The sequence below is a fragment of the Geotrypetes seraphini genome, chromosome 3, assembly GCF_902459505.1.
Source record: "Geotrypetes seraphini chromosome 3, aGeoSer1.1, whole genome shotgun sequence".
NCBI classification, from domain to species: domain Eukaryota; kingdom Metazoa; phylum Chordata; class Amphibia; order Gymnophiona; family Dermophiidae; genus Geotrypetes; species Geotrypetes seraphini.
The window spans coordinates 132,652,628-132,680,579 of NC_047086.1; the positions used below are offsets into that span (position 1 = coordinate 132,652,628).

At 45.9% G+C, this 27,952-nt stretch overlaps 1 long non-coding RNA gene across 1 annotated transcript in view; it reads left to right on the forward strand.

Moving 5' to 3' along the window:
* Window positions 1-27,952, forward strand: part of LOC117357515 — a 74,654-nt gene that overhangs the window by 11,789 nt on the left and 34,913 nt on the right. Inside the window, exon 2 of the long non-coding RNA XR_004538815.1 lies at window positions 15,022-15,101. This is a non-coding gene — a long non-coding RNA (uncharacterized LOC117357515). The remainder of the gene's footprint in view (window positions 1-15,021; window positions 15,102-27,952) is intronic.

Here is a 27,952-nt window from a genome sequence, read left to right on the forward strand (position 1 = left end):
TCCGTTCTTCTAATCTCCCTAGCAGCATTTTATACTATTGACTACTCTTTACTGTTGAAAAGACTTCAAACAACAGGAATTTCAGGAACAGTCTTAGGATGGTTTAATTCATACTTTTCAGAGCGTTCCTATCAGGTAAATCTCAAAAACTCTGCATCAAAACCATACACCAACAATTTTGGTGTACCACAGGAATCAATACTATCACCGATCCTATGTAATCTGTTTCTAGCCCCTCTATTAACTCTTGTGCAATCAATAGGTTTCATAGTCTTTGCATACAGCTCACACACCCCATTCAAATGCATGACTTAGGAGAAATCAATCAAAAATTGGATAAAATTGGTCAATGGCTTTACAATAACATGCTTTCACTGAATATCTCTAAAATTAAAGTCCTCCTCTTTTCTTGCAGAGAAAAGGAAACCTTAAAGGCCCCTAACTGCATAAGATCAATACCAATTAAAATGGAGACCACCATAAAATTACTTGGTGTAATCCCAGATGATAGTCTTACCTACCATCTGCAAAAATGTTTCTACAAACTAAGAATGATCCACTCTATCTCAGCTCTTTTAAAACCAGAATCTCTCAACATCCTAATTCACTCAGCTATTTCTCATCTAGGCTACTGTAACTCTCTTTATCAAGACTTCATCTTATACAAAATACAGCCGTAAAAATTATATACAAGGCCAAAAAATTTGATCATGTTACTCCGCTTTTAAAAGACGCTCATGGGCTCCCCATATCCCATCGCATAACATTCAAAATCTTACTTCTCACTTTCAAAATAAAATTAGAACACTCTCTGGCATTACTACTTCCTTATACTACTTCTAGATCACTTCCTTATACTACTTCTAGATCACTCCGCTCCACTCAACAAAATCTCTCAATCCCATCAATCTGTCTTATCGTCTACAACACCACGTGTAAAACCCATCTTTTCTGTTACTGCACCAACTTTATGAAATGCTCTACCCAATCATCTTAGACAAGAAAACTCTATACCAAAATTCAAATCAAATCTTAAAACATTCATGTTTAAAGACGCTTACAATGTCTAAGAGAATTTAGTCAACGATAGCAAATAAGAAACACTCAATTTATTCCTTTCCCATTTGTGTTTCCCTTTTTTTTTTTTTTTAAGAATATATTGTAGTTTCTTCCCTCCATCCCTTCTGTATCAAGTCTGTTTTCTCGCAGTTCGTTTATGTCTCTGTTTGTAATACCTTTTTATTATAAATTTATTTTAATCTATTGTAAACCACTTAAACTTACTGATAGGCGGTATATGAAATTAAAAATAAACTTGAAATATGATAAATGAAATTAAATTACTGAGATGCTGCAGCTTTTCTTTTTTGATCTTGAGTTTCTTGTATGAAATTCATATTGTACCAAATGTAGTCATCAGCTGTAGTTCAACCGATTTCCCTGTCGTATCATGTTGGTCCTTGTATGATTTGAGATGTATTCTTATGTTATAATAATGTACCCCATTTTAAAGTGTACATCGCTTAGAAGTATTATAAGCGATATAATCAAATTTTAAATAAACATGAAATCTGAAACCATAAGAACATAAGAATAGCCTTACTGGGTCATACCAATAGTCCATCTAGCCCAGTAGCCCATCATGGTGGCCAATCCAGGTCATTAGTACCTGGCAAAACCCGAAAAAGTTCCATGCTACTGATCCAGGGCAAGCAGCGGCTTCCCCCATGTCTGTCTCAATAACAGTGTGGATATTATATGTGAACTGATGAGAGCGAGAGGATTTTGGTTTTATGTATGAATAATAACTTTTGAAAGTGAATTATTTAGATGTTGCTAACTGCTTGAACTTAACAAATTGATTTTTCCTTCAAATGATTTTAAACATGTTGTTAAAATATTTTTTCATTTAATGTATACACATCGCAGGACCTACAAAATGTCAGTAATCTGAACTGTATCGAGGGGTCTTAGGTCCATGTTATGTAATGGCAAAAACTTTTTTGAAAAGGTATGTTTTCGTAGGTGCCTTAAAATTCATATAGGAGAGCTCAACACAAAAATCCAGGTATCCCTGGAAAAGCAGGTAGGTCAGACATAAGAATTGCTGCTGTTGGGTCAGACAAGTGGTCTATCGTGCCCAGCAGTCCGCTCACATGGCGGCCCTCTGGTCAAAGACCAGCGCTCTAACTGAGACTAATAAGAACATAAGAATTGCCGCTGCTGGGTCAGTCCAAGGTGTGAATGTATGTGAATACATTGTAAGAGCACGCTAAATCCATTAGTGCACCTTAGTAAAAGGACTCCATAAAGATGTGGTACAATTTTTGAAAAAAAATTCACATTTTTACAGAACAACAAATAACAATAAAGTCAGACTTTCAAGAACAATAAGAAGGCCCTGAGTGTGATAACATGATATATCACAAGATACGCAGTAGTCAACTCATGCAACATTTAGGATGATCGGCTACTTCTGAGCTGGAAAGACATATTAGTCAGAATATAGCAGAGTGAACACAATCTCTAACAGACATAATCTGTATTAAGTCAGGAAATACTTTTTTCACAGAAAGGGTACTGGATTTCTGGAATGTTCTTTTGATAAAAGTGGTAGAGTCAAAAACGGTAAGGGAATTCAAACATTCATGAGATAAACACGGGATGCCTAAATAGAAAGAGGATGGAAATATAACATGGTTGGTGAGGTGTTAGGTTGGGCAAGAGTAGTTGGAAACTTTGGTCAAAACCAGACAGACTTCTATAGTCTGTGTCCCGCAAATGGCAAAAGACAGATGTAGATTTGACTAGGGTTACCAGACATCCAGGAAAAGGAGGATATGTGGTGCGCGGATGCTTTTTTAAAAAAAGGGGGAGTCAATCTGGGTTTTGCCAGCTCTCCCATTACCCCACCAACCTCTTCCCCAGCCGCTGCATTGAATCTTTGGGCAGGCTGGCAGCGGCAATGAGGGGAGCCTGCTGCCACCAGGCAGACCTGAAAACCGCCTCTCTGCAGCAACTTCCTGTTCCCACGTAGGCAGGACTTGCAGGTTTTGGGGGGCAGGCTGGCAGAAGCACATTTCCCTCACTGCCGCTGCTAACCTTCCTGAAGATTCAGTGCAGCAGCTGGGGAGGAGGTAGATGGGGGAGTCGGGAGCTGGAGAGGTCTGCGGATCCTGCTGAGGGGTGGGGTTTGAATTAGTGCAGGCTCTGGTGTTAGGTTGTGGTTGGGAGAAGAGGGAGTAAGTTGCAGATGTGGGACTGGGGAAAGGGAGAGTTGTACCATGGGGAGGGCAGGGGAGAGAAGAGAGAGATTGGTCCTGGGGTGGGGTACAGGAGAAAGGGTAAAGAAGGAAGAGAAGCTGAGCAGGGGTGAAATATGAGGGCAGGGATAGAAGAATGGACTTGGAGGCAAGGGAGGGAGGGAAGGAAAGATAGGGATAGGGCTGGGACTGAAAAGGTGATGAGATGAGATGAAAGGTGGATAGATGAGGGCCAAAAAGGTAGAGGATGTAAAAGGGGACTAAGGAAATGGGTGAAAGGGTAGAGGCAGGGGGGGAACTGGGACCCGAGGGAGACAGGGACAGCACATGCTGGAGGCGGGGTGGTAGTGGGGTCAGGGGCAGTGTCACATGTCCTCTTTTTTGTCTTTACAAATATGGTAACCCTAGATTTATCAACTTCAGTAATGTCGATCAGATTTCTATGGTCTATGTCCTGCAAATGGCAAAAGACAGATGAAGATCAAGTTTGCTTATTGTTTATCATTTTATTATCATATGCTACAAATGAGGGTGCTGTGTATCTCAAAAGGGAGAAGAAGATATCTTAATGTTGAAATTAGCAGTTAAATACTGTTAGCAGTACTTATGATTTTATTATATAGTTGTATGCAGTGGAAGCAGTGCATGCAAGGAAAGTAATGTGGGAAGTATTGGAGAAATTGAAATGGACACTGATGCTGAAGAAGAGCCAGATATTTTTAAAGAAGTGGATAAAGTAGCAAATGAAGCTTTATCAAACAACAAGTCACCTGGCATCAGTGTTATTCCAACTGAATTAATTTGCAATCTTGGCTCTCACTCAAAAGTGTCAACAGATTTGGAAGGAAAACATTTGGCCAACTGATTGGAGAAGATCACTTTTTATATCTATACCATAGGCGATGCAAAAGATTGTAACAACTAAACGATGATTGCGCTACTTCCACACGCGATTAAAATATTGCTAAAAATAATACAATGAAAGTTACAATCATATATTGAGCAAGAACTACCTGAAGTTCAGGCTGGTTTCAGAAAAAGTTGAAGAACTAGAGACATTATTGCTAATGTTAGATGAATAATGGAGAAGAGTAACGAATATCAAGAGGCTGTATATTTGTGCTTCGTTGATTAGTAAAGCTTTTGACTGTGTGGATCACGATAAACTATGGAGAACTCTCGTGCAAATGGAAAACCAAAACATAATCTGATAAAGAGCCTCTATGAAAATCAAGAAGCTGCAGTGAGACCTGAATATGGTAACACTGATTGGTTCCCAATAAAACATGGTATAAGGCAGGGATGCCACTTTATTTGATCTTTATGGCAAAGCTATTTCCAGAAAAGCAAATTTGGAAGAAAAAAGCATTGGTGTTAAAGTTGGTGGTCGAAATGTAAACAACCTGCATTATGCAGATGACACAACACTCATTGCCAGTAGTAAATCCATATTAGCCCTGATTCTGCAAAGTGCGCCTAAAGTTAGGCGTGGTTTGGACATCCTCAGTAGATGTAGTTTGCAGAATTGCACTGATGCTCAGCGCTAGCTAGACGTCCAAATTTTTAGGCGTCCTTTACAGAATCGGTTTTTAGGTGGAAGTTAGACGTCCAGCCAATGTCCTTAATAATATAATTCTGATGTTATTAGAATGGTGATTTTATGCTGGTTTTCATTATAATTGGGATATGCTGGCAGCATACTATTTTTCTTTTATATGTGTAATCCTTTTATTTATTTCTCTTCTGTCAGAGTGAGTGGGGTTCGAACCAGCAACATCAAGGTAGAAGGCTGTAGGTTTAACCAGTGTGCTACAGAGTCAGCTAACAAACTGTATAGCAATTGTAAAACTAAGTCCTATAGGCATTGTAAGGAGGTTTACTTTTCAGCATGGTATGGGCTTCAGATAGACGTGAGTTAGCTGGATGGGACTTAACGTGATCTGCTACATAGGTTTCTGGATTTTTATTTTTGCTATGAGCATCAAAGCTGTAACCGCCACAGCTGGCACTTAAAAAACACGCTATGTTTTTGTAAAAGGGGGGTTTATATAGTATAGTATTATAACATTTTCATCTTTGTTTTCCATTCCTTTTCTGATAATTCCTCATTGGACAGGAGAAGCCAGCAGTAAGATAAGTTTTCACAATTTGGGGGGGGGGGGAGTTTGGAATTTAGCGCAAAGCTGGGAGCAAATCTGTCGCTCATAAGTTTAATGGACACATTTTGTTTCTTTTGGACCTAGCATATTAAATAGTTATATTTGAGACAATGACATGTTGAATATTAAAGGGTTATGGTTTTAACAGAGCTACAAGGAGATTATTGATGATATAACATCTATATTTGCTATTTAGGACATTGTCCCTGTTTTATAGCATATTTGAGTGGCTTCGGTTGCCGATGCTTGCTGAACTTTTCTCTCTTATTATTTTGTTAGTGCCAATGTCTTTTTTGGTGCTTTTGATTTGGGAGATTGTGTTTCATGTGGAGTCTGGATACAACATGGTTAAGGTGCACAGTTGCACACATAAATTTATAGACTACTGTAATCTATACATGTCTTTTTTTGCAGTCTAGGTATGAACATTTATGCCAGAATTCTGGTGCTAACTTTCCTTTATAGAACAGTCTCCAAATAGACGCCTTCTTGGTGTGTAACTCTGAAGGAGCCATATATTTTAAAAGTGCTTAAAGTAGCAATTGAAGCTTTATGGCTCTATTACACTCGTACAGTGTACTTCTAGAGACAAACATAGAGCTAAGACCTTTGCGCTGCCTATATGGCATCCTTGTTTAATATCTGCATAATTGACTGGTTGAAATTAACTTTTATTCCACATTCAGTCACTGCAAAATAATGACAAATAGGGGCAGGATGCAGATGAAAACATGGAAACATTTCTCTTATCAGCAGTTATATGTAGAAAGAGCTAACCAGTATAGTTCAGTGCTTAGATCAAATCTTTCATGCCATAGTTTGGCAGTTTGGAAGAGTTCTGTAATCTGTGGAAAAATAATCTTGAAACATATTGTTACTGTTGAGTTTACATTTCATGATTAGCTGAGGTGAAATGTGCTGGTAAAAGCTATGAGCTAGATATGGATGTTGATATTTTCAAAGAAATCACCGAGTGTGAAAGGAAATTATGACACTGTGGGAATATACTTCAATGTGCTTTCTCAAAAATTTGGTTCTGGAGGAGTCATATATCCAAGTTTCCAAGTTTATTTAAAATGTGATCAAATTGATTTTTCAGAATTTCAAAGCGATGTACAATAAAAAATAGGGGAGACAAACAATTTATTAGGAAAACACTGACTTACTTCGGACAAGAGGAAAATAATGGGAGGAACTACAATGATTATAGGAAAGAGAAACGAAGAAGGGATAAAACATAGGGGAATTACGTTGCTGGTGCCTTGCCTGTGTTAAATGTCGATGTCAAACTGAGCCTGGGATGATGATTATTATATGTATGCAGTGGTTGAAGAGAAGGTCTAGTAGGGAAGGTAATCAAGAAGATTTGTCTCCTCCAGGCTTATTGTTTATTGAAAGCTTCTATACCGCTACAAATGACTGGGGAGTCAATTCAGAGCAGTTTACCTGAGCTTTGGTAATGGTGTTACAATACAGAGTTAGAATGTTTCTGTGATGGTTTTCAATAAAGCTTCAGATGGTACTCACTGATGGTTTTGGTGCATTTAGGCATCATGGTATAGTGCATTTATATATTTTTTACATTTACATCTCAACACTAAATAATTTTGGTAGCATGTTGTAGATGTCTGGTTATGCGTTTGATATGTCAGGGATTTCTACTTTCAAAACACAAGAAATTAATATGACATTAATGGCAATTCTACCATAACATACTATGGTGAGATTACAAAGGTATAAATTTGATTTAGGAGAAGAAATACATTAGAGCACAATTTTTCAACCGCTGGTCCGTGGACCGGTGCCAGTCCGCAGGAAATTTTTGCCGGTCCACGCAGGGCCGGCAAGATTGACTCACTTCAACTTCCTGCCAGGTCAGCTGCTACTGGAGAGGGAGAGGGAGAAGGAGAGATGCTTCTGGGAGGGGAGGAGGGAAAGGAATCTGGGAATCTGCTGGGCAAGGAAAAAAAGGGACAGCTGCTACTGAAGAGGGAGAAGGAGAAGGAGAGATGCTTCTGGGAGGGGAGGAGGGAAAGGAATCGGGGAAGCTGCTGGGCAAGGAAAAAAAGGAACAGCTGCTACTGGAGAGGGAGAAGGAGAGATGCTTCTGGGAGGGGAGGAGGGAAAGGAATCAGGGAAGCTGCTGGGCAAGGAAAAAAAGGGACAGCTGCTACTGGAGAGGGAGAAGTAGAAGGAGAGATGCTTCTGGGAGGGGAGGAGGGAAAGGAATCTGGGAAGCTGCTGGGCAAGGAAAAAAAGGGACAGCTGCTACTGGAGAGGGAGAAGGAGAGATGCTGCTGGGAGGGGAGGGAAGAGAATTACTGCTGGACAGGAGGAGGAGGGAAGGGAGAATGAAAAAAGGAAGGAAACAGCTGGCAGAGAGATTAGAGGAGGGGAAGGGGAGACACAGGCGTGAGAAAGTAGAGAAATTGATGATAGGAAGGGGTCAGCAGAAAAATAAGCAGAGAGGGACAACGATGATAGATCTGGTGTAGGAGAGATAAAAATGAAGAGAGCAGTGAAGCTGGAATGAATCATGTAAAAAGGAGAGAGGGGGCACAAGCTGGATGGAAAGGGGAGAGGGGCATAGAAAGAAGACAGATACCATATGGAAGGGGGAGAGGACAGACAGTGGATGGAAGGGGCAGATGCTGGATTGAAGAGACAGGGCAGACGCTGGAAGGAAGAGAGTGAAAAGAAGATTGAAAGCAGAAACCAGAGACGACAAAAGGTAGAAAAAAATAATTTTATTTCTATTTTGTGATTAGAATATATCAGATTTGAAATATATATCCTGCTAAAGCTGGTGTTAGACATAACTGGGGACTGCAAAGCCCAGGCAGTGCTTCTTTAGCTTCCAGCTGGCTTAGGGCGCTCTCTGACCAGGGGGCAGTTGCCCTAGTTGCACTCCCCTAAAACTATTCCTGTCATGTGTGATTGCAGTATTCTGTTAGCATGATATTTCTGTGTAGCATTCTGTAATAATTTAGCTTGTTCAGTTTTCTTGATAGTAGAGGAGATATATGTGAAGGGGAGGGGAGACAGGGGTTTTGTTGATCCTGCTCTGAATTATTTGTATTTATAAAATGACAATTGTACAGAATATTGTTTCTCTTTATACTTTAATAAAATACATTCAATATAAAATCATAACTGAGGCTTGTGTGGATGGGATCAGATGATTTGTGGGGACCGACTCGCGGAGATGGGGGCGGAAACAGGATTTTTAAATTTTAGTCTTAGTAGTTTGCCGGTCCACAAAATAATTCTTTTTTTTCTGCCGGTCCACGGGTGTAAAAAGGTTGAAGAACTCTGCATTAGAGTACTGTTTTCAACCTTTTTACACCCGTGGACCAGCAGAAATAAAATAATTATTTTGTGGACCGGCAAACTACTAGGACTAAAATTTAAAAACCCCGTTTCCGCCCCATCTCCGCGAGCTCGGTTCCCATCTGATCCTATCCACGCAAGCCTCAGTTATGATTTTATATTGAATGTATTTTATTAAAGTATAAAAAGAAACAATATTCTGTACAATTGTTATTTTATAAATGCAAATAACACAGGGCAAGGATCAACAAAACCCATCTCCCCTTCCCTTCATAAATATCCCCTCTACTATCAAGAAAACTGAACAAGCCAAATTATTACAAAATGCTACACAGAAATCTCATTCTAACAGAATACCGCAGTCACACATGACAGGAATAGTGTTAGGGGAGTGCAACTAGGGCAATTGCCTCCTGGTCAGAGAGCATCCTAAGCCAGCTGGAAGCTATAGAAGCACTGCCTGGGCTTTGCAGTCCCCAGTTATGTTTAAAACCAGCTCTAGTAGGATATATATTTCAAATCTGATATATTCTAATCACAAAATAGAAATAAAATTATTTTTTTCTACCTTTTTTCGTCTCTGGTTTCTGCTTTCATCTTCTTTTCACTCTCTTCCTTCTAGCGTCTGCCCTCTCTGTCTCTTCAATCCAGCATCTGCCCCTTCCATCCACTGTCTGTCCTCTCCCCATTCCGTATGGTATCTGTGTTCATTCTATGCCCCTCTCCTCTTTCCATCCAGCCTGCCTGCGCCCCCTCTCTCCTTTTTACATGATTCATTCCAGCTTCACTGCTCTCTTCATTTTTATCTCTCCTACACCAGATCTACCATCATTGTCCATCTCTGCTTATTTTTCTGCTGAACCCATCCCATCATCAATCTCTCTACTTTCTCATGCCTTTCTCTCCCCTTCCCCTACTCTGATCTCCCTGCCAGCTGTTTCATTCCTTTTTTTCCTTCTCCCTTCCCTCCTCCTCCTGTCCAGCAGTAACTCTCTTCCCTTCCTCCCCTCCCAGCAGTATCTCTCCTTCTCCTTCCCTCCAGGTCCAGTAGCAGCTATCCCTTTTTTTCCCTTGACTAGCAGGCTCCCAGACTTCTTTCCCTCCTCCCCTCCCAGCAGCATCTCTCCTCCTTCTCCAGGTCCAGTAGCAGCTGCCCCTTTTTCCCCTTGCCCAGCAGCTTCCCAGCCTCCTTTCCCTCCTCCCCTCCCAGCAGCATCTCTCCTTCTCCCTCTCCAGGTCCATTAGCAGCTGTCCCTTTTTTTCCCTTGCCCAGCAGCTTCCCAGCCTCCAACAGTGGCTTTCTCCCCTCCCAGCAGCTCTCCTTACTTCCCAGCGCAGCAATTCAGAAAGGCAGCCTCGGGTCCTTTGTTGGGTCACACCGCCTCTGAGGAAAGAGGAAGTTGCATCATCAGAGACGGCCGTGACTCAGCAAAAGCCCCAAGGCTGCCTTTCTGAATCGCTGTGCTGGTAAGTAAGGAGAGCTGCAGAGAGGGGAGAAAGCCACTGTTGAAGGCTCCCCATGATCTCTCCTGCCCAGCGTGGACCAACTGAAAATATCTCGATTTTGCTGGCCCTGCGTGGACCGGCAGGAAATTGAAGTTAATCAATCTCGCTGGCCCTGCGCAGACCAGCAGAAATTTCCTGCGGACCGGCACCAGTCCACAGACCGGCGGTTGAAGAACAGTGCATTAGAAGATGTCAACTCAAAACAAAACTACTCAGGTCTCTAGTGGGCCAGCTCAAGGAAAGATTTAATGGCTCCTGTGTACCTAAGATATGTTTTTCAAACCTTGGCAAATAGATATTTGTACATCTTATATCTAGAATTCCAAAATGAGCAGAAAAGGCCAGGTCTTCAAACCAAATGGGCTTTAATAGCAACCATATACAGTATATTGAACATTCATATAACTCGATAAACATTCATATGACTCAACATGGGCGTGTTTCGGCTAAAAAGTCTGCTTCATGAGTTCTTGCATATTCTATGTTTTGACACTGTTTCAGATCTTTGAACCATAATCCACATCATTCTCTTCTTGGTTGGCTGAGAACCTTTCAGTCCCTCTTTGTAAATATTCACTGACTCCTTCCTACTCCCCAAAGATGTGAATGAGACAGTACATACCTACCTGTTTGCTTCATATGTTATGGCCAGTCCTATTAGAGCAGTAAGCAGATTCATGAAGTAGCCTAGTGGGTGGTGTAGTGAACCAAAGAGATGGGGACAGGCCCATACCCCAGTGCTACACTTATGATGGCCTATGTGAGCCTTTCATAACCCACCCATATCCTATTGTATCTACATATAGATTAGAGAATGACACGGTGAAAAAAATTGGTCCCCGTCACCGCCCCGTCCCCGTCTCACCATCCTCTGCATCGCCCCGTCACCGCCATTCCCTTCACCGCCCCGTCACCGCCACTGCCACCCCATTCACCGCCCCGTCACCGCCACTGCAACCCCATTCACCGCCCCGTCACCGCTGCATATATAAAAGCCTCAAACGGGTACGATTTTAAATACTTTTCTTTATTTACGTATAAAGGAAACATTCTTTAAAACTTTAAAACTTAGTTAAATATTAGTTAATAACTATACAAAAACAAACACGACATGTACTTTTAATGCTTACAATGTTAGCCTACATGGTAAGTAGACGCGGCCGCTGTACCTAATCGCGGCAAATCGTGTACCTAATCGTGTACCAAATCGTGTACCTAATCGCGGTCACTATGCTAATCGTGATTAGCATAGTGACCGCGGCTACGGCTGCAAGTCTCCCCTCCCCCCAGCGATCACGGCAGGAGGGCACCCAACCCCTCCTGTAGACCCCCCCCAACGGCCCTCCCGACAATCACAGCAGAAGGGTACCCAACCCCTCCTGCCGGTCCTCCCAATGGCCTCCCCTAAGATTGCCGGCAGGAGGGTACCCAACCCCTCCTGCTGGATCCCCCCCCCAACGAACCCTCCCACCCCGGAACCCCCTTAGTCTTACTTTCCAAGTTGGACCGGACAGCTCCTCACACGTATGGCCAGCAGGCTTGCCTCCGTCCAAATGAGGTGGGCCCGCCCCTACCCTGCCCAACCCACAGGATCCTAGGGCCTGATTGGTCTAGGCACCTAAAGCCACTCCCGCTATAGGAGGGGCCTTAGGTGCTTGGGCCAATCAGGCCCTAGGATCCTGTGGGTTAGGCAGGGGAGGGGAGGGGCGGGCCCGCCTCATTTGGACGGAGGCAGGCCTGCTGGCCAGACGAGCGAGGAGCTGTCCGGTCCAACTTGGAAAGTAAGACTAAGGGTGGTGTTTCGGGATGGCGGGGTTTGTTGGGGGAGGGTCCGGCAGGAGGGGTTGGGCACCCTCCTACCAGTGATCATAGGGGGGCTGTTGGGGAGCTGGCAGGAGGGGTTGGATATCCTCCTGCTGCGATCGTCGGGAGGGCCGTTGGGGGGGGTTGGGGTAGGCAGGAGGGGATGGGTACCCTCTTGCCGCGATCGTTGGGGAGGGCTGGTTCTGTCGGCATGAAGGGCTGAGCACCTTCCTGCCGGCGATCGTCGGGGGGGGGGCGGGTTCTATTGGCAGGAAGGGTTGATCTGACAAATGAGGAGCCAGTATATTGGGGGGCGGAGTCAATGCGGCAACGTGCAGGTGAAACACAGGTAAATAGCGGTTCCTAGAAGGGGGGACATTGGCCTGCGGGGACAAATCTATTCACCGTTTTTGCGGGCGGTGAAAGGATTTGTCCCCGCGTCTGCGGCGATTTGCTAATGAGGTCACCATAACCCGCAGCCAAACCGCAGTCACGCAGCGGTTCGCTGCGGGGATCGCTCCCCGTGTCATTCTCTAATATAGATAACACCTGAAGGCGTAAGAGCTATTTTGGTGGTGTACAGTAGGGTCAAGTAGGTTTTGAGTGGGTTTTGAAGAGCTCACCATACAGTATAAGGGGGTTATGAAGTTCACTGAAGTGCCCTCTAAGGTGCCTCATTGCTCTGCTGGGATGCCTGTGTGGCTAGTTTTGCTAAAAATTCTGGCCCCTCCTACATCCCAATGTCTTGTTATGTGTGAATTTCTTTGGGATATTTAGTTTTTGAAAATGGTTCAAAAAGATTGACACTGTGCACATCTGCAAAATGGCCATTTTTGAAACAAAAAGGTAGGCATATCTCTGTTTTGAAAATGGTGTGTTCATTTTTGTGTGTATGTGTGTGTTTCACAAAACATCCAAACTTGGATTTAGACTCATATCGAAAATGCCCCTCCAGGTGTCTTTATAAAATCCTACAGAAAGTGTTCAAATGTACTTTACATGTTGACATGCACATTTTATAAAACACATGCAGAAATCGTGACTCTTCCCACACTATGCCCTAAATCCTTTCTTGAACATGGCACTCTACAAGTGAGGAAAAAGGTTTTATGAAATTACTCTCAATATGTAGCTCTAAATCCACACCCAGAGAGCCTGTTCTTGCCCTGTCTTTTTCCCTCTCTCTCTCTCACACACACACACACAACCCCATCTGTTCTTGTGGGGTTCAACAAATTGTGTGTGCAAAATCTATAGCTTGCTAACTGCAAGGGGGCTGGGAGGGGCATGGACATATCAGGGGTGTGCTTAGCACTTATGTGCCCAACTACCAACAGGTGCACGCATTCACACATTCAGTTAGTGTGGGTCAGTGGTCTCCAACATGCATCCCTCAAACACCCCCTCCCCCCTACAGTTGGCATCCTCCCACTCAGCTCCAATAGACAGCCCAGCTTGGCCCTCTGAATCTCCCTCAAACTCTGCTGTGCTGAAGGCATGCTGGTTTTCTGCACCACTCAAGGCCTCTCTGTGGTATCTCACCCAGAAACAGGAAGTTCTGTTGGAGGAGGCAGGGCTAGAGGGGACAGAACGCTGCAGAGAGGCCTTGGGTGGTGCAGAACAACAGTATGCCTTCAGCATGGTAGCACTTGAGGCAGGTTCAGAGGGATGAAATGGGCAGTTCATAAGAGATGGGGGTGGGAGGATGCAAACTGTGTGTGTGCAGGACAGGATTAACCAATAGGCCAAGTAGGCACGTGCCTAGGGCCTGAAATGGTCAGGGGGGCCCGATGAAGGAGGGCATTAACATTGTTTTTTCCAAACGGCGATGGGCCCCTCCAGCATCAATCTGCAACGCGGGCCCCACCCCGATCGGCAACGCGTCCCCCCCCCCTCATCGACGGAAAGTAAGACAAGCAAGCAATGCGAATAAGAAAGGCAACGGGAACTGTAATTGTGCAAGTGGTGCTGCTTGCCCACAGCTTCCCTCTGACGCAGCTTCCTGTTTCCGCCTGGGCGCATGTTGGGGTGGGGCGGGGCAGGGGGCCCCAGTGTACTTGTGTGCCTAGGGGCCTTCTACGAATTAATCCTGCCCTGTGTGTGTGTGTGTGGGGAGGCAATAGAGGATTGAAATTTCTTAGTCATCCCTGCACAATTGAAAAAGCAGGTGGGAGGAATGAATTCTTCGTATATTAAGCTACATGGCACAAAGATTATGAGGAAAAAAAAAGAGCAGACTTCCATCAACACTACGGAGTAAGGAAGAGCCCTCATCTCTTGGATCTAAAATAACCGTTCACTCAAGATTGACAAGGGAAGCTGGTTCAACAAATTTTGAGAAGTTTCTTACCCAAAGAGATAAAATCCTGATAGGAATCCAGTCAATATTGTGATAGTTTGGAGGTTAGAGAAATCTGCAAAAACTTTGAAACTCAGGGAAAATTTTAAAAGAGAGAAATAAAATTAAAGAAAAAAATAATGCAAAATAACAAGTAATGTTTTGCTGCTTCAGGAACAGAAAATGCAGAGGGCTACATACAAGCTAAGGAATAAAGTAATGGAGGAGAATGAGTGTTTTTTTCAGTTATTCTGTGTATTGGTGGAAATAAAAAGATCAGGTACATTTATTTGGAAAATAAGTGAAGAGATGATATTAGAAAATGTGCTTTCAATGAGAAGAGAAAGACTCCCCTAAATACTATAATATGTAAATGATCATATTGTTATACCTGTTTATAATATTATAATAATATAAAATGTTTTTCTTCCCCCCCCCCTCCCTCTCTTTTACTTTTTCCCTACAACAATACTGAACGGAAACTTTAAACTCTTAATAAATGTCAAATTAATGGAAGTATCACATATATAGTAATATTTTAATGACTACTTAGACCCCTAAAATCTTTATTTATTTGCTTGTATCTTTAATTTCTTTTCTCCTGTATAAATTTAATTTTTAGGAAGTCAGGACTGAAACTAGATATCGGAGGGTTGTTCCCAGAAGCAGTATGAAATCCTCAAACAAGCCCTTGATCTAAAGGTGAACTGCATGGATGATTATAACATTGTTAAATTGGAGTTCAAGACTCCTTTGACAATAGAGACCTGTCAGAAATTGGTGAGAATTTTCCTAAGCTCCTGGAGGGAGCCCAAGTCCTCCTGGCCCGGCGATCTCCAACCCCCCTCCCCCCCATGATCCGGCCAGGAGGGAGCCCAAGCCCTCCTGGCCCGGCGACACTCCCTAACCCCCACCCCCCACTAAAATACAGGCAGGAGGGATCCCAGACCCTCCTGCCCTCGATGCAACCCCCCTTAACCCCTAATCACCCCCCCTGATGATCCATGAGCCCCCCCCCCGCTGACCCCATGATCCCCCCCACCCCCTCTCCCCGTATCTTAAAAATAGTTGGTCGGACGGACGGGTGCCAAGGTCATCCGTCCGACAGGCCAGCCATCTCTGGAATGGCTGGCATTAGGGCCTGATTGGCCCAGGTGGCTCAAACCCCACCCACAGGTGGGGCTTGAGGCGCCTGGGCCAACTGGAATCGGCCCAGTTGTCTTAGGCCCCCTCCTGTGGGCGGGGCTTTAGGCAAATGGGCTGGTTGGGTTTGGGGGTGGTCGTTGGGGGGGTTGTGTCGAAGGCAGGAGGGCCTGGGATCCCTCCTGCCTGTATTTTAGTGGGGGGTGGGGGTTAGGGGGTGTCACCAGGCCAGGAGGGCTTGGGCTCCCTCCTGGCCCCATCGGGCTCGGTGGGGGGGGGGGTTGGGGTTGGGGATCACGGGGTAAGAGGGCTCGGGCTCCCTCTTGCCCCCAATGCTGTCGGGGAGTCGGCGGGGCAAGAGGGCTTGGGCTCCCTCTTGCCCCGATGCTGTCGGGAGTCGGCAGGGCAAGAGGGCTTGGGCTCCTTCTTGCCCCGAACGTAGTCGGGGGTTTGGGGTGCCACAAGCCAATAGGGCTTGGGCTCCCTCCTGCCCGGATCATTGTAGGGGGGGGATTCTGTAACCGATGTTTTTGGCAGACACCAGTTACAGAATCCAGCTTTTAGGTGAAGAAGTGGCTACTCCTTCGCCTAAAAGCCCTTGTTTTGGGCGTTTGGGACTTAGGCTTTTTGTAGGCTGATTATATGGTGTAAGTTTAGATGTAGTGGTGGTCTGGGCGTTTAAACAGCTGAACTTAGAGGCAGGCCATTATAAAAAAAACCCCTCCTTTTGGACTTTTTTTTATTTTTGATAATGTACATTTTCCCTGCTTCTACTTTCAACGTTTAACACCTTAGGCCAAATAGGGACTTAGACTTTTTTTTTTTATTATGCCCCTCCACATTTCTGCATCTCGATGGCCACAAATTTGGTCTTGGAGGTTAAGATGTACAGCGTCAGCATCTATGAGACAAACATGGTTATTTTTGTTGCATAGGATTTTTTGGACCCCGGTTTGGTTATAAAAACTTGATATAGTAGATGCTGGCATTGTCATATTAATATAGGGACGTTGGATCATCTGTTTTATTTTTGTCCAATGATACTTAATTTCTGGAGGTCAATTTGGGGGGCAGATCAATCTTATATTAGAGTCATCTATTCCTTTATCATATGAAGCCATTATTTGTGGTACGTTGTTACAGGTAAAGCCTGTGTTAGATAAATACAAACGCCGTCTTTTATTTATCCTGACAGCAATAGCTATTCAAATGATCACAAGAAACTGGAAATGTCATGACAGACTTAATTACACGTTCTGGTGGACAAGTGTGTGTCCACCATGAAAGAATGAATGCGGAATGCTTGGGTTTTAGTAATGCATTTAATAAAATATGGAGCCCGTTGACTGCATTTGTTAATATGCAATAATAGCAATGTATTTTTCTTTCTTAGATTTCCTTACACATCCTGGGGGGGGGAAGGGAAGGATATTTTGAGGAGTTAATTATTTGAGTATAATGCTATATAAATAATATGATTTAATGTATTCATAATTGAGAAGGGGTGGGGGAAATGGTTATTTTTGCTATTCTATTTGTGTATTGTGGTGCATTTTATGTAATCTTCTAATGTTATATTATTTGTAATGCACTGTTAAAGTTTGAAAAACAATAAAGAATTTATAAAAAGAAAAGAAAAAAATGTGCTTTCACATAGAGAGTGACAACACTGTGAAATTCACCGCAGTGCATGTAGAATGCTTAACTCTCCCTCATTGTAAGTCTAATCACTCTGCCCTGCAATTTTTTTCTTTTTTCTTTATTGCTAGGAAATAAGCTTTTTTGGTTTCAGGGATGATTTACAGCTCAGAATCAGTGAAGCAGCCAATTTCATAGACCTATTTGAACTTTTCTGTTATGTAAATCTTCCCATGATCAAGATGCAGTCTAGAAAAAAAAAAAATATTAAGAATATGATGACTCTCTGCTGAATCTCTCTGCACTGAGTTGCTTTATTCTACAATAAGGATGTCTGCCTTGAGTTTCCTTTTGTGCTGGTGACCCTGACTATAGCTGGGGCTATGGATTTGCAGTGAGAAATAACCTATGGTAAGCTCAGGTAAAATCTGCCATAGGACCTCTGGAAAGAGATGTGCCAGGGCAGCCTCAAGAAGCAGAAAATTCCTTCTTCCCTGAGATGTGAATGACAGCTGCTGATTCAGGGCATTCCATAGAATTGACATCTGGTGAGGCAGAGATGGCAACCCGATTAGTGTCCGTGCCAGAGACTTAGGCAACTCAACTGTGGTGCTGACTATTGGAATCCAGGCCAGCAGGCAGATCAACAGCTGGATTGGAGGCAGGCCAAAAAGTAGGCTAGAGGAGCAGCTGGAGCATAGCATAATGGATTTAACAAATGGGAAATATAGCGCATCTCCAGACACTGTTTCTTTTGAAAATCTTTTGAAGGCACTTTCTGTAGTGACATTGGAAAATTTATGAGATGGCTTTGTAGCATTGGGAACAGTTTTTGCAACTCAAGCAGTTTATCCTCTCAAATTCAAGGAGCTGAGTGGTGAGTCTCAAAGTAAAAGGGTCAGATGCAGCACCCAGCATGGAAAAATTGCATGAGAAACTTAAGAAACTGGAAAGTAATGTGGCTAGTTTGGTCAATGATAACGTTGCTTCATAATAAGGTAGAATGCCTGAAACATCTAGCTCATTGGAAGACCTTAAGAATCATTAACTTTCCTAAATTAGTTACTGTTACTCCTTTGGGCCGGTTTCATAGATACGATTGTATGGATGAGGTTTTGAAATTCCTGAGCAGCCTTTTCCCTGATTGGTCAGACTTATTATCTGACCCACATCATGAAGAAGGAATGGGATATATCACCATTGTCCTCAGCTTTGATTGTTTTTGAGAACCCGACTCCATTTTGGGAGTCATACGCAGAAAAGCCTAGTTTAGCAATTCTTATAGTGAATTTTGTTTTGGACCCTGAGAGGGACTTTGTGCTTTGCTTATTTATTCCAGTATCCATGAGAGGTCTAACAAAATCTAATGTTTATCCTTCCACCTAATATCATTGTAAGTCATCAGAAGATTAATCTGGCTATACAACTCAGCATAGATATTCTCACCATAGCTTCTAATATATCTATTTTTATGTTGCTTACTTTTATTGTATACAATAGAATCTCAGTTATCTGGCACCCATAGAGATTGGTGGATGCTGGATAACTGCAGTTTCTGGTTATTTGAGAGTTAATGTAAAAATAGTTGTGTCTTCCTTCCTACCTCACTCTATCATCCCTACACCACCACTTATAGGTCCAACATTTTCTTCCCATCTTTCTTGGTCACTTTCTCTCCCCCCTTTCTCTCCACTTTCTCTTCTCCTTTCTCCCCCACTCCCTCCCTCCCTTACCCAAAACAAAAGAGCTGGTCCTGACAACCTTTTCCTTCCCTCCGTTACTGAAGCAGCAGAGCTGGTCCTGACAATCTCCCTCCCTCCCTCACCTGATGATGTAGCGGCAGCTAGCGAGCAGAGGAAGTGCCGGTAAACAGGGAGCTTCTGGCCAGCCAAAGATGAAGCAGAGGAAAGGCTCTGCTGAGGCTGAGGCTGAGGCTGAGGCTGGCCAGAAGCTTCCTGTTTATTGGTGCTTCTTTTGCTCACCGGCTATCACTACATCGTCAGGTGAGGGAGGGAGGGGAGTTGTCAAGAATGGCTCTGCTGCTTCGGGAACGGAGGGAGGGAGATTTGTGGCTGCCGCAATGCTTCAGGAGCTGGAGGGAGAGAGATTGGTGGCTGCTGCTGATGCCTATAGGGCTGGATGGAAGGAGGGGAGTTTATTGGGTCAGGAGCACCACTTAGGAGCACGGGAGACAATTTTATTTGCTGATTGGTGGAGAATGCCAGTTAAGAGTGCCGGTTAATTGAATGCTGGTTAGCTTTTATATAAAAAATGTAGTCTCCCAAAAATAAATACTTCATAAAATGCCTATCTGGACAGCATTAAGAACATAAGAATAGCCTTACTGGGTCAGTCCATCTTCGTGGAGGCCAATCCAAGCCATAAGTAACTGGCAAAAACTCAAATAGTAGCAGCACTCCATTAGATTCAGATTCCCTCCCTGAATCTAATCAACCTGGAGTATGAGGTATATATAAGTGTTTTATGAAGCATCCATTTTTGAGGAGACTAGAAAGGGTGCTAATTGCGTTAGCATATGCAATCATATTAGCGCACTAACCACTAAAGATGGCTATTATATTCCTATGGGTGTCTTTAGCAGATAGCACCCTTTCTTGAATTCCCCCCCTAAGGGGCCCTTTTACTAAAGGGCTTAAGCTCCTATCATGCAGTCAATGTGTGGAAATAGGATACTGTGGAACAGTGTTAAGGCCTGTTTCTGCACATTAAACCATGCATTACTGCATTTTTTTAGATTTATTTGTCAGGGAATGTGGCATAGATGGAGAGTGAGCATGAAAGCATTAGCCAGTTAAGGGTTGATTATACAAACGGCGTCCTGATTGTAGGCAGCGGTAGACATCCTACTGCTGTCTCACCAGCCAATAGGTATGCATGTTTAAAAAAAAAAAATCCATGCAACAAAGGATGCTTATAATATAGGTGTCTGACTTACACAGAGATGTCTAGGCATGCCTACCGATGCCCAAGACCGACATGGACCTGGTTTCCACCAGAAATGGCTTGGGCGTCTGTAAGCATCCCTATGCTTCTCTGTAGGTGCGAGACAGACACCTTAAATGTAGGCCTGTAAAATGTCTGTTAGAAAAAAAACCCATGATGTTCCAAAGGACGCCGATGCATGATCGGCAATCAATCGGCAGCCACTTCTTAGGCGGCTGCTGAGATTGGTGTCCTATAGAGTAACACTGTGTGCTAACCGGCTAGAGCAGAATTAGCACAGGACCAGCTACTACCTCCTGTGGTCCCTTGCTAACTCTCACCTAGTACCATGTGGTAATGGGAACATTAACAAATGGCCTGGAATATTAATAATGGGAATGCCCCAAAAGATGTTGCATAAAATTTGCATCTAGCATGCAGTAAAATCCCACAGTAAGCCGTGGTAACTGCAAAGTTTAGCATATTTTAGTAAAAGGGCCACAAGTATTTTCTATAAAATATATACAATAAACGTAAGCAAAAGATTGAATATAAAAATGGACCTATGAGGTGTAATGGTGAAAATACTTGTGCCAGATTAACCTTCTGATGATCCAACTCTTTAAAACGATAGAAGATGGAAGGTTAAATATTAAATTTTGCCTATTTATTTGACATTGTGATGATTTATTTCTGAATTGGAAAATTAGAGTCTATCCAGAAGTGGCTAAAGCCATGCAGAAGAAACAGTCAATTGCGTCTGAGACACTACAGTTAGGAGGGCTGTTTTGGTTGAACTTCCAAGTAAATGTGTAATCAAGTACCAGTCAAAATGATTTTCTATGACCCAAGTAGCTTATTGCCTTTTTGGGTAATGAAATGGAAAGTCTTGCTATTACCGCTCATAGGAATAGGGCTCTATCTGATAGGTTACCTTTATTTATACAATATCCAAGTCCAAAATGAGTAGTTTATAAAACTGTATTCAATGGTTTGTTTTCATATTGGTGGAACTCTTTACCATTGAGCATTAGGAAGTTATTCATTACAAGTCTTTTAGAAGAGCCCTCAAAACTTATCTTTTTAACCTTTTTAATAAATCATCTTAATGATGTTTATTTACAGTAATCAATTAAGATTGTATTTTTCCTGTGAATACCCAGCTTTTTTAAATTGTAAACCGCATAGAACTCATATGGGACTTATAGGGTAGAAGTAATTATTGTATTGAGTCTGTGGAACTTTTATCTCCTTCTGTGGATGGATAAAACCAGCCACGTATTTGTGAGTACCGTATTTTCTCGCATATAACGCGCGCGTTATACGTGGTTTTTGCATACCCTTGCGCGTTATACGCGTGAGCGCGTTGTACAAAAATTTTTTTACATAGTCCCCCCCCGATGTCCGATTCACCCCCCCGCAGGATCGCTCGCACCCCCACCCTGAAAGACCGCTCGCATGCACCCGCACCCGCATCTCCACCCCGAAGGACCGCTCGCACGCACTCCCACCCGCACCCCCACCCTGAAGGACCGTTCGCACCCCCACAGCCTCCCGACCCCCCCCCATCATGTAGAAGCTCCTACCGGTGTCCTGCTGCTTCCTCTTGGCGGTCCCGACACCCGACACGATCGGGGCAAGAGGGAGCTCAAGCCCTCTTGCCCCCCCGACTCCCCGACACAATCGTGGCAAAAGGGAGCCCAAGCCCTCTTGCCCCGCCGACTCCCCAACTCCCCGACAATATCGGGCCAGGAGGGAGCCCAAGTCCTCCTGGCCCTGGCGACTCCACCCCCCCCCGCTAGTTGTTCGGGCCAGGAGGGAGCCCAAGTCCTCCTGGCCCTGGCGACCCCCCCCCCCCCCGCTAGTTGTTCGGGCCAGGAGGGAGCCCAAACCCTCCTGGCCACGGCGACCTCCTACCCCCACCCCGCACTACATTACGGGCAGGAGGGATCCCAGGCCCTCCTGCCCTCGACGCAAACCCACCTCCCCCCAATGACCGCCCCCCCCAAGAACCTCCGACCGCCCCCCCAGCCGACCTGCGACCCCCCTGGCCGACCCCCACGACACCCCTACCCCCTTCCCCGTACCTTTGTGTAGTTGGCCGGACAGACGGGAGTCAAACTCGCTTGTCTGGCAGGCAGCCACCGACGGAATGAGGCCGGATTGGCCCAACCGTCCCAAAGCTCCGCCTACTGGTGGGGCCTAAGGTGCCTGGGCCAATCAGAATAGGCCCGGGAGCCTTAGGTCCCACCTGGGGGCAGGGCCTGAGGTACATGGGCCCAACCCGACCATGTGCCCAAGGCCCCGCCCCCAGGAGGGATCTAAGGCTCCTGGGCCTATTCTGATTGGCCCAGGCGCCTTAGGCCCCACCAGTAGGCGGAGCTTTGGGACGGATGGGCCAATCCGGCCTCATTCCGTCTTTGGCTGCCTGCTGGACAGGCGGGTTTGGCTCCCGTCTGTCCGGCCAACTACACAAAGGTACGGGGATGGGGGTGTCGTGGGGGTCGGGTCGGCTGGGGAGGCGGTCGGAGGTTCTAGGGGGGGGCGGTCTTTGGGGGGAGGGGGGTTTGCGTCGAGGGCAGGAGGGCCTGGGATCCCTCTTGCCCCGATCGTGTCGGGGGTGTCGCGGTTGGCTGGGGCAAGAGGGCTTGAGCTCCCTCTTGCCCCGATCGTGTCGGGGAGTCGGGACCGCCAAGAGGAAGCAGCAGGACACCGGTAGGAGCTTCTACATGATGGGGGGGGTCGGGAGGCTGTGGGGGTGCGAGCGGTCCTTCAGGGTGGGGGTGCGGGTGCGAGTGCGTGCGAGCGGTCCTTCGGGGTGGGGGTGCGGGTGCATGCGAGCGGTCCTTCGGGGTGGGGGTGCGAGCGGTCCTGTGCGGGGGGGGGGGTGAATCGGACATCGGGGGGGGCATCAGGCTTTCAGGGTGGGGACAGGACTTCAAGGGGGAGAGGAGAGTCGGGGCGGGCGAAAGGAGAGTCGAGGTGGCCAGTGGAGAGTCGGGGCGGGCGAAAGGAGAGTCGGGCGGCGACGGGAGAGTCGGGCAGCATGCGTGGTATACGGGTGTGTGCGGTATATAAAAATTTCTGTACATAAATTTGTGTTTTTTGCGCGCTATACCCGTGTGCGCGTTTTACACGGGTGCGCATTATCTACGTGAAAATACGGTAATTAACCATCAGTTACCCACTGTTTTATCAAGCTGCGCTGTCGAGCAGTGGGAGCTAAATGCCAAGCTGCTCATTCTATTCCTATGGGCGACTTGACATTTAGCTTGCACTGCTCGGCAGTGCAGCTTGATAAAAGGGGGGGGTGGTGGAGAGGGTTAATGGGGGAAGCCTAATTTTCCTAGGTTCTAGGGCAGGGGTCTGCAACCTTTAAGACATAAAGAGCCACTTGGACCCGTTTTCGAAAAGAAAAAAAAACTTGGAGCCGCAAAACCATTATAAAACAAATCTAACACTGCATATATTGTTTCTTATCTTAATGCTATATACAGGATCATGCAGTTAGCTGCTCTCAATGCTCATAGGCTCCCTGCGCTAAAAAACGATATTGCGGTTTAGTAAAAGGGAGCCATAGTGCAAAATATAGACAGCAGATATAAATTCTCAAAACAGACACATTTTGATCACTAAATTGAAAATAAAATCATTTTTCCTACCTTTGCTGTTTGGTGATTTCATGAGTCTCTGGTTGCACTTTCTTCTTCTGACTGTGCATCCAATCTTTCTTCCTTTCTTTCAGTCTCCTCTATGTTTCCTCTCCTCCAGACCTCATTCTCTCCCCCAACTTTTTCTTTCTGTCTCCCTGTTCCCCCTTCTTTCTGTCTCTATCTGCCCCCTTTCTTTCTTTCTCCGTGCCCTCCCCCAAGCCACTCGGTTTGCTGCCACCGCCATCGGGGAATAGCCCCCAAGCCACCGCCGTCCCAAGCTTTCCCTGCAGAAGCGTCGCGCTGACCAGCATTCCGCTCCCTGACGTCAATTCTGACGTAGGAGAGGAAGTTCCGGGCCAACAAGGCATTTCTCCTCATTCCATCCAGCCTGAGTCCCATCTCTCCTTGATCCAGCATTTCCCTTCTGTGTTTGTCAGAATTACCATTCCACCTATTTTCCAGCATCACCCTTCTTTGTGTCCATCTCACTATATCTTCCTTTCTTTCAGCCTCCTGTATGTTTCCTCTCCTCCAGACCTCATTCTCTCCCCCAACTTTTTCTCTCTGTCTCCCTGTTCCCCCCGGGAAGGGGCGTGCCGTCTCATTTCCACGAGGCAGACCCGTCGGCTGGACGGCAGCAAGACCCGTCCAGCTGACCAACATTGAAAGGTTAGTTGGGGGAGGGAGATTAGTTGGGGCAGGGGGTCGTTGGGCTTTCCGGCAGGAGGAGTTGGGCATCCTCCTGTCGGCGATTACGAGTTCCGGGCCAACAAGGCATTTCTCCTCATTCCATCCAGCCTGAGTCCCATCTCTCCTTGATCCAGCATTTCCCTTCTGTGTTTGTCAGAATTACCATTCCACCTATTTTCCAGCATCACCCTTCTTTGTGTCCATCTCACTATATCTTCCTTTCTTTCAGCCTCCTGTATGTTTCCTCTCCTCCAGATCTCATTCTCTCCCCCAACTTTTTCTTTCTGTCTCCCTGTTCCCCCCCGGCCCACGGGACTCCCATGGGGATGCCCCCCTGACCCACGGGACTCCCACGGGGACACCCCCTGGCCCACGGGACTCCCACGGGGATGAAAACAGCCTACCTAAATTCTGGCGATGCAGGCATGCAGCTTACAAGTCCGGCGTCGCGGCGGGAAATAGCCATGCTGAGCAGTGAGCTCAGCACGTACACAGATGAAAGCCTTGCTTGCTGATTGGTCCGGCGGCACGGTGGGGCGGGGCAAGGGATCTCCCTGCTGCAATAAAGTATAGCGGCCGCGGCCGCCTGTCCCATCACCAACAGGAGGATGCTAACTCCTCCTGTCGGAACCCCGAACCCCAGAACCCCCTCCCCCCCAAACTCGTAATCGCTGACAGGAGGATGCCCAACTCCTCCTGTCGGAACCCCGGAACCCCCTCCCCCCCAAACTTGTAATCGTCGACAGGAGGATGCCCAACTCCTCCTGTCGGAACCCCGGACCCCCTCCCCCCCCAAACTCATAATCGCCGACAGGAGGATGCCCAACTCCTCCTGTCGGAACCCCGGAACCCCCTCCCCCCAAACTCATAATCGCCGACAGGAGGATGCCCAACTCCTCCTGTCGGAACCCCGGAACCCCCTCCCCCCCAAACTCGTAATCGCCGACAGGAGGATGCCCAACTCCTCCTGCCGGAAAGCCCAACGACCCCCTGCCCCAACTAATCTCCCTCCCCCAACTAACCTTTCAATGTTGGTCAGCTGGACGGGTCTTGCTGCCGTCCTGCCGACGGGTCTGCCTCGTGGAAATGAGACGGCACGCCCCTTCCCGGCCCATCCCCGCTAAATCTAAGGCCTGATTGGCCCAGGCTGTAGAAGCCTGGACCAATCAGGCCTTAGGCATAGCGGGTCCGCCCATCCCCACTAATCCTAAGGCCTGATTGGCCAAGGTGCCTAGCCTTGGCCAATCAGGCCTTAGATTTAGCGGGGATGGGCCGGGAAGGGGCGTGCCGTCTCATTTCCACGAGGCAGACCCGTCGGCTGGACGGCAGCAAGACCCGTCCAGCTGACCAACATTGAAAGGTTAGTTGGGGGAGGGAGATTAGTTGGGGCGGGGGGTTGTTGGGCTTTCCGGCAGGAGGAGTTGGGCATCCTCCTGTCGATGATTACGAGTTTGGGGGGAGGGGGTTCCGGGGTTCCGACAGGAGGAGTTGGACATTCTCCTGTCGGCGATTATGAGTTTGGGGGGGAGGGGGTTCCGGGGTTCCGACAGGAGGAGTTGGGCATCCTCCTGTCAGCGATTACGAGTTTGGGGGGAGGGGGTTCCGGGGTTCCGACAGGAGGAGTTGGGCATCCTCCTGTCGGCGATTACGAGTTTGGGGGGGAGGGGGCTCGGGGTTCCGACAGGAGGAGTTAGGCATTCTCCTGTCGGTGATGGGACAGGCGGCCGCAACAACCGCGGCCGCTGTACATATTGCAGCAGGGAGATCCCTTGCTGCCATAAGTATAGCGGCCGCGTCTAATTTAACCCGATTCTCTAAAGACGCCGGTTACAGAATCGGCGTTTAGTATAGGACGCCTCTCCCGGGCGGCCTGCCTGGGGAGCATTTTTTTTTAAAAAAACGTGCATCCCGATTGGCTGATTAGACAGCTGTAGGACGTCTACAGCTGCCTAAAATCGGGACGCACTTTTGGAGAATCAGGGCCTAAATGATGTGCAGCCCATTAAATACCTATGGGCAGAACAGCACTAATGTGTGTGTGTTGGGGGTGGGGGGGGGAAATTCATCATTGGCATTAGTGCATGAAATCACATTAGAGTGCACTAACGATTAGCACATGCTAAATGCTATAGATGCCCATTATATTTCTATGGGTGTCTCTAGTGTTTAGCATGGGCTAATCGTTAGTGTTCAGTGCATGCTAATGTCGTAGCCTGCTAATGAATTCCTTCTTTAATGCACATTAATTCATTGGCACGCACTAAATCTGTTAGCACACCATAGTAGAAGGAACCTGTTGTGATCACAATTCTTCCCTAGCAGGTGCACTTCCTCACTTCACCTCCCAGGTAGCCCTTTCTCCTTCCCCCTCCAATCCTTCATCTCCCAGGTACAGTTCTCTCACCTCCTCCTCAGCCCCTCAATCTTCTTTTCCAGCTTTCATTCTTCTATCTTCCCATAACCCCCTTATTCTTTCTTTCTATTTCTCCCCTCACTTGCTGGGAGGCTGAAGGCACACAGCTCCCTCACATGCTGAGTATTGTGTACAGTTCTGGTGGCTCCATCTCAACAAGGATATAACAGTACTAGAAAAGGTTCAGAGAAGAGCACCAAAAGAGAATAGAACACCTCCATTATGAGCAACAAAAAAATGATAAAGGGGATAGAATACCTAACTTACGAAGAGAGGCTAAACAGATTAGGGATATTTAGCTTGGAGAAGAGACTAAGAAAGGAAAGTTTATAGAATGAGTGAATGGTTAAATAAGAACTGGTTTAAGCTTTCAAAGCACACAAAAGCAAGAGAACACTCCATGAAATTAATTACCATCCCATTGAAAACAATTCATAGAGCTAATTTTTTTTTCCCACACAGTGAAATCACTGTGAAATCAGGTGCCTGAAGATTTGGTCAAAGTGACTAACATAATGGGATTTCAGGGGTCATTTAGTAAACTGAGCCAAAAAGTGGCCTTAGCATGCCCTAATGAGGGTTTTCCTGTGCACTAAGACCATTTTTACCACAGTCTTAAAATGGATGATTTTCTATATTTTGTATTAATGACCATGCGGCCATAAAAAAATAAATTACCATGTGAGCACTTACTGCCATCCATTTTATAGGCAGTAAGGCCCTACTTCTATAACACAGGCCAACAACAACAAAAAAGAAATTCTTGGTGCTTGGTGGAAGGAAACCCTTGGTCCCCATTACTGTGGCAGCAGTTCCCATTCCCACAGCCCTACCATAGAATGATCTACTGCTACTACAGTAACAGAGTTCTTTCCTGACCCTGAAGATGCCACTAGATCACCAGAGATGATAAGGTAGGGTACCGGGATGTGTGTGTGAGGGGTCAGGTCAGCATCAAGTTTGCACCATGGGGGGATGGGTAGGTGGGAGGGATGGATGGCAGAGGAGAGATATATAGCAGACAGAGCAGGGAGGGAGGGATGGATGGCAGAGCAGAGGAAGGGGAGCAAGGT